Source organism: Somniosus microcephalus, chromosome 4 (genome assembly GCF_052327205.1).
Source record: "Somniosus microcephalus isolate GS21.2 chromosome 4, FLI_Smic_1.0, whole genome shotgun sequence".
Lineage (NCBI taxonomy): Eukaryota > Metazoa > Chordata > Chondrichthyes > Squaliformes > Somniosidae > Somniosus > Somniosus microcephalus.
The window spans coordinates 34913134-34922345 of record NC_140990.1 but is presented as its reverse complement, the minus strand read 5'-3'; positions in this window follow the sequence as shown (position 1 = coordinate 34922345).

Below are 9212 nucleotides of genomic sequence, written 5' to 3'. Positions count from 1 at the left end.
TTCACCCTCCAGACTTCACCTTCTCCTTCTCCTTCTTCTACTTCTTCTGATTCACCCTCCAGACTTCACCTTCTCCTTCTCCTTCTTCTACTTCTTCTGATTCACCCTCCAGTCTTCACATTCTCCTTCTCCTTCTTCTGTTTCTTCTGCTTCAGCCTCCAGACTTCACCTTCTCCTTCTCTTTCTTCTGATTCTTCTGATTCACCCTCCAGACTTCACCTTCTCCTTCTCCTTCTTCTGATTCTTCTGATTCACCCTCCAGACTTCACCTTCTCCTTCTCCTTCTTCTGCTTCTTCTGATTCACCCTCCTGGCTTCACCTTCTCCTTCTCCTTCTTCTACTTCTTCTGATTCACCCTCCTGACTTCACCTTCTCCTTCTCCTTCTTCTCCTTCTTCTGCTTCACCCTCCAGACTTCACCTTCTCCTTCTCCTTCTTCTACCTCTTCTGATTCACCCTCCAGACTTCACCTTCTCCTTCTCCTTCTTCTGCTTCTTCTGATTCACCCTCCAGACTTCACCTTCTCCTTCTCCTTATTCTGCTTCTTCTGATTCACCCTCCAGACTTCACCTTCTCCTTCTCGTTATTCTGCTTCTTCTGATTCAACCTCCAGACTTCACCTTCTCCTTCTCCTTCTTCTGCTTCTTCTGATTCACCCTCCAGACTTCACCTTCTCCTTCTCCTTCTTCTGTTTCTTCTGATTCGCCCTCCAGACTTCACCTTCTCCTTCTCCTTCTTCTGCTTCTTCTGATTCACCCTCCTGACTTCACCTTCTCCTTCTCCTTCTTCTACTTCTTCTGATTCACCCTCCTGACTTCACCTTCTCCTTCTCCTTCTTCTACATCTTCTGATTCACCCTCCAGACTTCACCTTCTCCTTCTCCTTCTTCTGCTTCTTCTGATTCACCCTCCAGACTTCACCTTCTCATTCTCCTTCTTCTGCTTCTTCTGCTGCGCCCTCCAGACTTCACCTTCTCCTTCTCCTTCTTCTGCTTCTTCTGCTTCACACTCCAGACTTCACCTTCTCCTTCTCCTTCTTCTGCTTCTTCTGCTGCGCCCTCCAGGCTTCACCTTCTCCTTCTCCTTCTTCTGCTTCTTCTGCTTCACCGTCCTGACTTCACCTTCTCCTTCTCCTTCTTCTACTTCTTCTGCTACACCCCCCTGACTTCACCTGCTCCTTCTCCTTCTTCTGCTTCTTCTGATTCACCCTCCTAAATTCACCTTCTCCTTCTCCTTCTTCTGCTTCTTCTGATTCACCCTCCTGACTTCACCTTCTCCTTCTCCTTCTTCTGCTTCTTCTGATTCACCCTCCAGACTTCACCTTCTCCTTCTCCTTCTTCTGCTTCTTCTGATTCACCCTCCAGACTTCACCTTCTCCTTCTCCTTCTTCTGCTTCACCCTCCAGACTTCACCTTCTCCTTCTCCTTCTTCTGCTTCTTCTGCTTCACCCTCCTGACTTCACCTTCTCCTTCCCCTTCTTCTACTTCTTCTGATTCACCCTCCTGACTTCACCTTCTCCTTCTCCTTCTTCTACTTCTTCTGCTTCACCCTCCAGACTTCACCTTCTCCTTCTCCTTCTTCTACTTCTTCTGATTCACCCTCCAGACTTCACCTTCTCCTTCTCCTTCTTCTACTTCTTCTGATTCACCCTCCAGACTTCACCTTCTCCTTCTCCTTCTTCTACTTCTTCTGATTCATCCTCCAGACTTCACCTTCTCCTTCTCCTTCTTCTGCTTCTTCTGATTCACCCTCCAGACTTCACCTTCTCCTTCTCCTTATTCTGCTTCTTCTGATTCACCCTCCAGACTTCACCTTCTCCTTCTCCTTCTTCTGCTTCTTCTGATTCACCCTCCAGACTTCACCTTCTCCTTCTCCTTCTTCTGCTTCTTCTGATTCACCCTCCAGACTTCACCTTCTCCTTCTCCTTCTTCTACTTCTTCTGATTCACCCTCCAGACTTCATCTTCTCCTTCTCCTTCTTCTGCTTCTTCTGATTCACCCTCCAGACTTCACCTTCTCCTTCTCCTTCGTCTACTTCTTCTGATTCACCCTCCAGACTACACCTTCTCCTTCTCCTTCTTCTACTTCTTCTGATTCACCCTTCAGACTTCACCTTCTCCTTCTCCTTCTTCTGTTTCTTCTGATTCACCCTCCAGACTTCACCTTCTCCTTCTCCTTCTTCTATTTCTTCTGATTCACCCTCCAGACTTCACCTTCTCCTTCTCCTTCGTCTACTTCTTCTGATTCACCCTCCAGACTACACCTTCTCCTTCTCCTTCTTCTACTTCTTCTGATTCACCCTCCAGACTTCACCTTCTCCTTCTCCTTCTTCTGTTTCTTCTGATTCACCCTCCAGACTTCACCTTCTCCTTCTCCTTCTTCTGCTTCTTCTGATTCACCCTCCAGACTTCACCTTCTCCTTCTCCTTCTTCAGCTTCTTCTGATTCACCCTCCAGACTTCACCTTCTCCTTCTCCTTCTACTTCTTCTGATTCACCCTCCAGACTTCACCTTCTCCTTCTCCTTCTTCTGCTTCTTCTGATTCACCCTCCAGACTTCACCTTCTCCTTCTCCTTCGTCTACTTCTTCTGATTCACCCTCCAGACTACACCTTCTCCTTCTCCTTCTTCTACTTCTTCTGATACACCCTCCAGACTTCACCTTCTCCTTCTCCTTCTTCTGTTTCTTCTGATTCACCCTCCAGACTTCACCTTCTCCTTCTCCTTCTTCTACTTCTTCTGATTCAGCCTCCAGACTTCACCTTCTCCTTCTCCTTCTTCTACTTCTTCTGATTCACCCTCCAGACTTCATCTTCTCCTTCTCCTTCTTCTCCTTCTTCTGATTCACCCTCCAGACTTCACCTTCTCCTTCTCCTTCTTCTGCTTCTTCTGATTCACCCTCCAGACTTCACCTTCTCCTTCTCCTTCTTCTACTTCTTCTGATTCACCCTCCAGACTTCACCTTCTCCTTCTCCTTCTTCTACTTCTTCTGATTCACCCTCCAGTCTTCACCTTCTCCTTCTCCTTCTTCTGTTTCTTCTGCTTCACCCTCCAGACTTCACCTTCTCCTTCTCTTTCTTCTGCTTCTTCTGATTCACCCTCCAGACTTCACCTTCTCCTTCTCCTTCTTCTGATTCTTCTGATTCACCCTCCAGACTTCACCTTCTCCCTCTCCTTCCTCTGCTTCTTCTGATTCACCCTCCAGACCTCACCTTCTCCTTCTCCTTCTTCTACTTATTCTGATTCACCCTCCTGACTTCACCTTCTCCTTCTCCTTCATCTACTTCTTCTGCTTCACCCTACAGACTTCACCTTCTCCTTCTTCTACTTCTTCTGATTCACCCTCCAGACTTCACCTTCTCCTTCTCCTTCTTATACTTCTTCTGATTCACCCTCCAGACTTCACCTTCTCCTTCTCCTTCTTCTACTTCTTCTGATTCACCCTCCAGACTTCACCTTCTCCTTCTCCTTCTTCTGCTTCTTCTGATTCACCCTCCAGACTTCACCTTCTCCTTCTCCTTATTCTGCTTCTTCTGATTCACCCTCCAGACTTCACCTTCTCCTTCTCCTTCTTCTGCTTCTTCTGATTCACCCTCCAGACTTCACCTTCTCCTTCTCCTTCTTCTGCTTCTTCTGATTCACCCTCCAGACTTCACCTTCTCCTTCTCCTTCTTCTACTTCTTCTGATTCACCCTCCAGACTTCACCTTCTCCTTCTCCTTCTTCTGCTTCTTCTGATTCACCCTCCAGACTTCACCTTCTCCTTCTCCTTCGTCTACTTCTTCTGATTAACCCTCCAGACTACACCTTCTCCTTCTCCTTCTTCTACTTCTTCTGATTCACCCTCCAGACTTCACCTTCTCCTTCTCCTTCTTCTGTTTCTTCTGATTCACCCTCCAGACTTCATCTTCTCCTTCTCCTTCTTCTACTTCTTCTGATTCACCCTCCAGACTTCACCTTCTCCTTCTCCTTCTTCTACTTCTTCTGATTCACCCTCCAGACTTCATCTTCTCCTTCTCCTTCTTCTACTTCTTCTGATTCACCCTCCAGACTTCACCTTCTCCTTCTCCTTCTTCTGTTTCTTCTGATTCACCCTCCAGACTTCACCTTCTCCTTCTCCTTCTTCTACTTCTTCTGATTCACCCTCCTGACTTCACCTTCTCCTTCTCCTTCTTCTGCTTCTTCTGATTCACCCTCCAGACTTCACCTTCTCATTCTCCTTCTTCTGCTTCTTCTGCTGCGCCCTCCAGACTTCACCTTCTCCTTCTCCTTCTTCTGCTTCTTCTGCTTCACACTCCAGACTTCACCTTCTCCTTCTCCTTCTTCTGTTTCTTCTGCTGCGCCCTCCAGGCTTCACCTTCTCATTCTCCTTCTTCTGCTTCTTCTGCTGCGCCCTCCAGACTTCACCTTCTCCTTCTCCTTCTTCTGCTTCTTCTGCTTCACACTCCAGACTTCACCTTCTCCTTCTCCTTCTTCTGTTTCTTCTGCTGCGCCCTCCAGGCTTCACCTTCTCCTTCTCCTTCTTCTACTTCTTCTGATTCACCCTCCAGACTTCATCTTCTCCTTCTCCTTCTTCTCCTTCTTCTGATTCACCCTCCAGACTTCACCTTCTCCTTCTCCTTCTTCTGCTTCTTCTGATTCACCCTCCAGACTTCACCTTCTCCTTCTCCATCTTCTACTTCTTCTGATTCACCCTCCAGACTTCACCTTCTCCTTCTCCTTCTTCTACTTCTTCTGATTCACCCTCCAGTCTTCACCTTCTCCTTCTCCTTCTTCTGTTTCTTCTGCTTCACCCTCCAGACTTCACCTTCTCCTTCTCTTTCTTCTGCTTCTTCTGATTCACCCTCCAGACTTCACCTTCTCCTTCTCCTTCTTCTGATTCTTCTGATTCACCCTCCAGACTTCACCTTCTCCCTCTCCTTCTTCTGCTTCTTCTGATTCACCCTCCAGACCTCACCTTCTCTTCTCCTTCTTCTACTTCTTCTGATTCACCCTCCTGACTTCACCTTCTCCTTCTCCTTCATCTGCTTCTTCTGCTTCACCCTACAGACTTCACCTTCTCCTTCTTCTACTTCTTCTGATTCACCCTCCAGACTTCACCTTCTCCTTCTCCTTCTTATACTTCTTCTGATTCACCCTCCAGACTTCACCTTCTCCTTCTCCTTCTTCTACTTCTTCTGATTCACCCTCCAGACTTCACCTTCTCCTTCTCCTTCTTCTGCTTCTTCTGATTCACCTTCCAGACTTCACCTTCTCCTTCTCCTTATTCTGCTTCTTCTGATTCACCCTCCAGACTTCACCTTCTCCTTCTCCTTCTTCTGCTTCTTCTGATTCACCCTCCAGACTTCACCTTCTCCTTCTCCTTCTTCTGCTTCTTCTGATTTACCCTCCTGACTTCACCTTCTCCTTCTCCTTCTTCTACTTCTTCTGATTCACCCTCCTGACTTCACCTTCTCCTTCTCCTTCTTCTACTTCTTCTGCTCCACCCTCCAGACTTCACCTTCTCCTTCTCCTTCTTCTACTTCTTCTGATTCACCCTCCAGACTTCACCTTCTCCTTCTCCTTCTTCTACTTCTTCTGATTCACCCTCCAGACTTCATCTTCTCCTTCTCCTTCTTCTGCTTCTTCTGATTCACCCTCCAGACTTCACCTTCTCCTTCTCCTTCTTCTGCTTCTTCTGATTCACCCTTCAGACTTCAACTTCTCCTTCTCCTTCTTCCACTTCTTCTGATTCACCCTCCAGACTTCACCTTCTCCTTCTCCTTCTTCTACTTCTTCTAATTCACCCTCCAGTCTTCACCTTCTCCTTCTCCTTTTTTTGTTTCTTCTGCTTCACCCTCCAGACTTCACCTTCTCCTTCTCTTTCTTCTGCTTCTTCTGATTCACCCTCCAGACTTCACCTTCTCCTTCTCCTTCTTCTGATTCTTCTGATTCACCCTCCAGACTTCACCTTCTCCTTCTCCTTCTTCTGTTTCTTCTGATTCGCCCTCCAGACTTCACCTTCTCCTTCTCCTTCTTCTGCTTCTTCTGATTCACCCTCCTGACTTCACCTTCTCCTTCTCCTTCTTCTACTTCTTCTGATTCACCCTCCTGACTTCACCTTCTCCTTCTCCTTCTTCTACTTCTTCTGATTCACCCTCCAGACTTCACCTTCTCCTTCTCCTTCTTCTTCTTCTTCTGATTCACCCTCCAGACTTCACCTTCTCCTTCTCCTTCTTCTGCTTCTTCTGCTGCGCCCTCCAGACTTCACCTTCTCCTTCTCCTTCTTCTGCTTCTTCTGCTTCACACTCCAGACTTCACCTTCTCCTTCTCCTTCTTCTGCATCTTCTGCTGCGCCCTCCAGGCTTCACCCTCTCCTTCTCCTTCTTCTGCTTCTTCTGCTTCACCGTCCTGACTTCACCTTCTCCTTCTCCTTCTTCTACTTCTTCTGCTACACCCCCCTGACTTCACCTGCTCCTTCTCCTTCTTCTGCTTCTTCTGATTCACCCTCCTAAATTCACCTTCTCCTTCTGCTTCTTCTGATTCACCCTCCTGACTTCACCTTCTCCTTCTCCTTCTTCTGCTTCTTCTGATTCACCCTCCAGACTTCACCTTCTCCTTCTCCTTCTTCTGCTTCTTCTGATTTACCCTCCAGACTTCACCTTCTCCTTCTCCTTCTTCTGCTTCTTCTGCTTCACCCTCCAGACTTCACCTTCTCCTTCTCCTTCTTCTGCTTCTTCTGCTTCACCCTCCTGACTACACCTTCTCATTCTCCTTCTTCTACTTCTTCTGATTCACCCTCCAGACTTCACCTTCTCCTTCTCCTTCTTCTGCTTCTTCTGCTTCACCCTCCAGACTTCACCTTCTCCTTCTCCTTCTTCTGCTTCTTCTGATTCACCCTCCAGACTGCACCTTCTCCTTCTCCTTCTTCTACTTCTTCTGATTCACCCTCCAGTCTTCACCTTCTCCTTCTCCTTCGTCTGCTTCTTCTGCTTCACCCTCCAGACTTCACCTTCTCCTTCTCCTTCTTCTACTTCTTCTGATTCACCCTCCAGACTTCACCTTCTCCTTCTCCTTCTACTGCTTCTTCTGATTCACCTTCCAGACTTCACCTTCTCCTTCTCCTTATTCTGCTTCTTCTGATTCACCCTCCAGACTTCACCTTCTCCTTCTCCTTCTTCTGCTTCTTCTGATTCACCCTCCAGACTTCACCTTCTCCTTCTCCTTCTTCTGCTTCTTCTGATTTACCCTCCTGACTTCACCTTCTCCTTCTCCTTCTTCTACTTCTTCTGATTCACCCTCCTGACTTCACCTTCTCCTTCTCCTTCTTCTACTTCTTCTGCTCCACCCTCCAGACTTCACCTTCTCCTTCTCCTTCTTCTACTTCTTCTGATTCACCCTCCAGACTTCACCTTCTCCTTCTCCTTCTTCTACTTCTTCTGATTCACCCTCCAGACTTCATCTTCTCCTTCTCCTTCTTCTGCTTCTTCTGATTCACCCTCCAGACTTCACCTTCTCCTTCTCCTTCTTCTGCTTCTTCTGATTCACCCTTCAGACTTCAACTTCTCCTTCTCCTTCTTCCACTTCTTCTGATTCACCCTCCAGACTTCACCTTCTCCTTCTCCTTCTTCTACTTCTTCTAATTCACCCTCCAGTCTTCACCTTCTCCTTCTCCTTTTTTTGTTTCTTCTGCTTCACCCTCCAGACTTCACCTTCTCCTTCTCTTTCTTCTGCTTCTTCTGATTCACCCTCCAGACTTCACCTTCTCCTTCTCCTTCTTCTACCTCTTCTGATTCACCCTCCAGACTTCACCTTCTCCTTCTCCTTCTTCTACTTCTTCTGATTCACCCTCCAGACTTCACCTTCTCCTTCTCCTTCTTCTACTTCTTCTGATTCACCCTCCAGACTTCATCTTCTCCTTCTCCTTCTTCTGCATCTTCTGATTCACCCTCCAGACTTCACCTTCTCCTTCTCCTTCTTCTGCTTCTTCTGATTCACCCTCCAGACTTCACCTTCTCCTTCTCCTTCTTCTACTTCTTCTGATTCACCCTCCAGACTTCACCTTCTCCTTCTCCTTCTTCTACTTCTTCTGATTCACCCTCCAGTCTTCACATTCTCCTTCTCCTTCTTCTGTTTCTTCTGCTTCAGCCTCCAGACTTCACCTTCTCCTTCTCTTTCTTCTGATTCTTCTGATTCACCCTCCAGACTTCACCTTCTCCTTCTCCTTCTTCTGATTCTTCTGATTCACCCTCCAGACTTCACCTTCTCCTTCTCCTTCTTCTGCTTCTTCTGATTCACCCTCCTGGCTTCACCTTCTCCTTCTCCTTCTTCTACTTCTTCTGATTCACCCTCCTGACTTCACCTTCTCCTTCTCCTTCTTCTCCTTCTTCTGCTTCACCCTCCAGACTTCACCTTCTCCTTCTCCTTCTTCTACCTCTTCTGATTCACCCTCCAGACTTCACCTTCTCCTTCTCCTTCTTCTGCTTCTTCTGATTCACCCTCCAGACTTCACCTTCTCCTTCTCCTTATTCTGCTTCTTCTGATTCACCCTCCAGACTTCACCTTCTCCTTCTCGTTATTCTGCTTCTTCTGATTCAACCTCCAGACTTCACCTTCTCCTTCTCCTTCTTCTGCTTCTTCTGATTCACCCTCCAGACTTCACCTTCTCCTTCTCCTTCTTCTGTTTCTTCTGATTCGCCCTCCAGACTTCACCTTCTCCTTCTCCTTCTTCTGCTTCTTCTGATTCACCCTCCTGACTTCACCTTCTCCTTCTCCTTCTTCTACTTCTTCTGATTCACCCTCCTGACTTCACCTTCTCCTTCTCCTTCTTCTACATCTTCTGATTCACCCTCCAGACTTCACCTTCTCCTTCTCCTTCTTCTGCTTCTTCTGATTCACCCTCCAGACTTCACCTTCTCATTCTCCTTCTTCTGCTTCTTCTGCTGCGCCCTCCAGACTTCACCTTCTCCTTCTCCTTCTTCTGCTTCTTCTGCTTCACACTCCAGACTTCACCTTCTCCTTCTCCTTCTTCTGCTTCTTCTGCTGCGCCCTCCAGGCTTCACCTTCTCCTTCTCCTTCTTCTGCTTCTTCTGCTTCACCGTCCTGACTTCACCTTCTCCTTCTCCTTCTTCTACTTCTTCTGCTACACCCCCCTGACTTCACCTGCTCCTTCTCCTTCTTCTGCTTCTTCTGATTCACCCTCCTAAATTCACCTTCTCCTTCTCCTTCTTCTGCTTCTT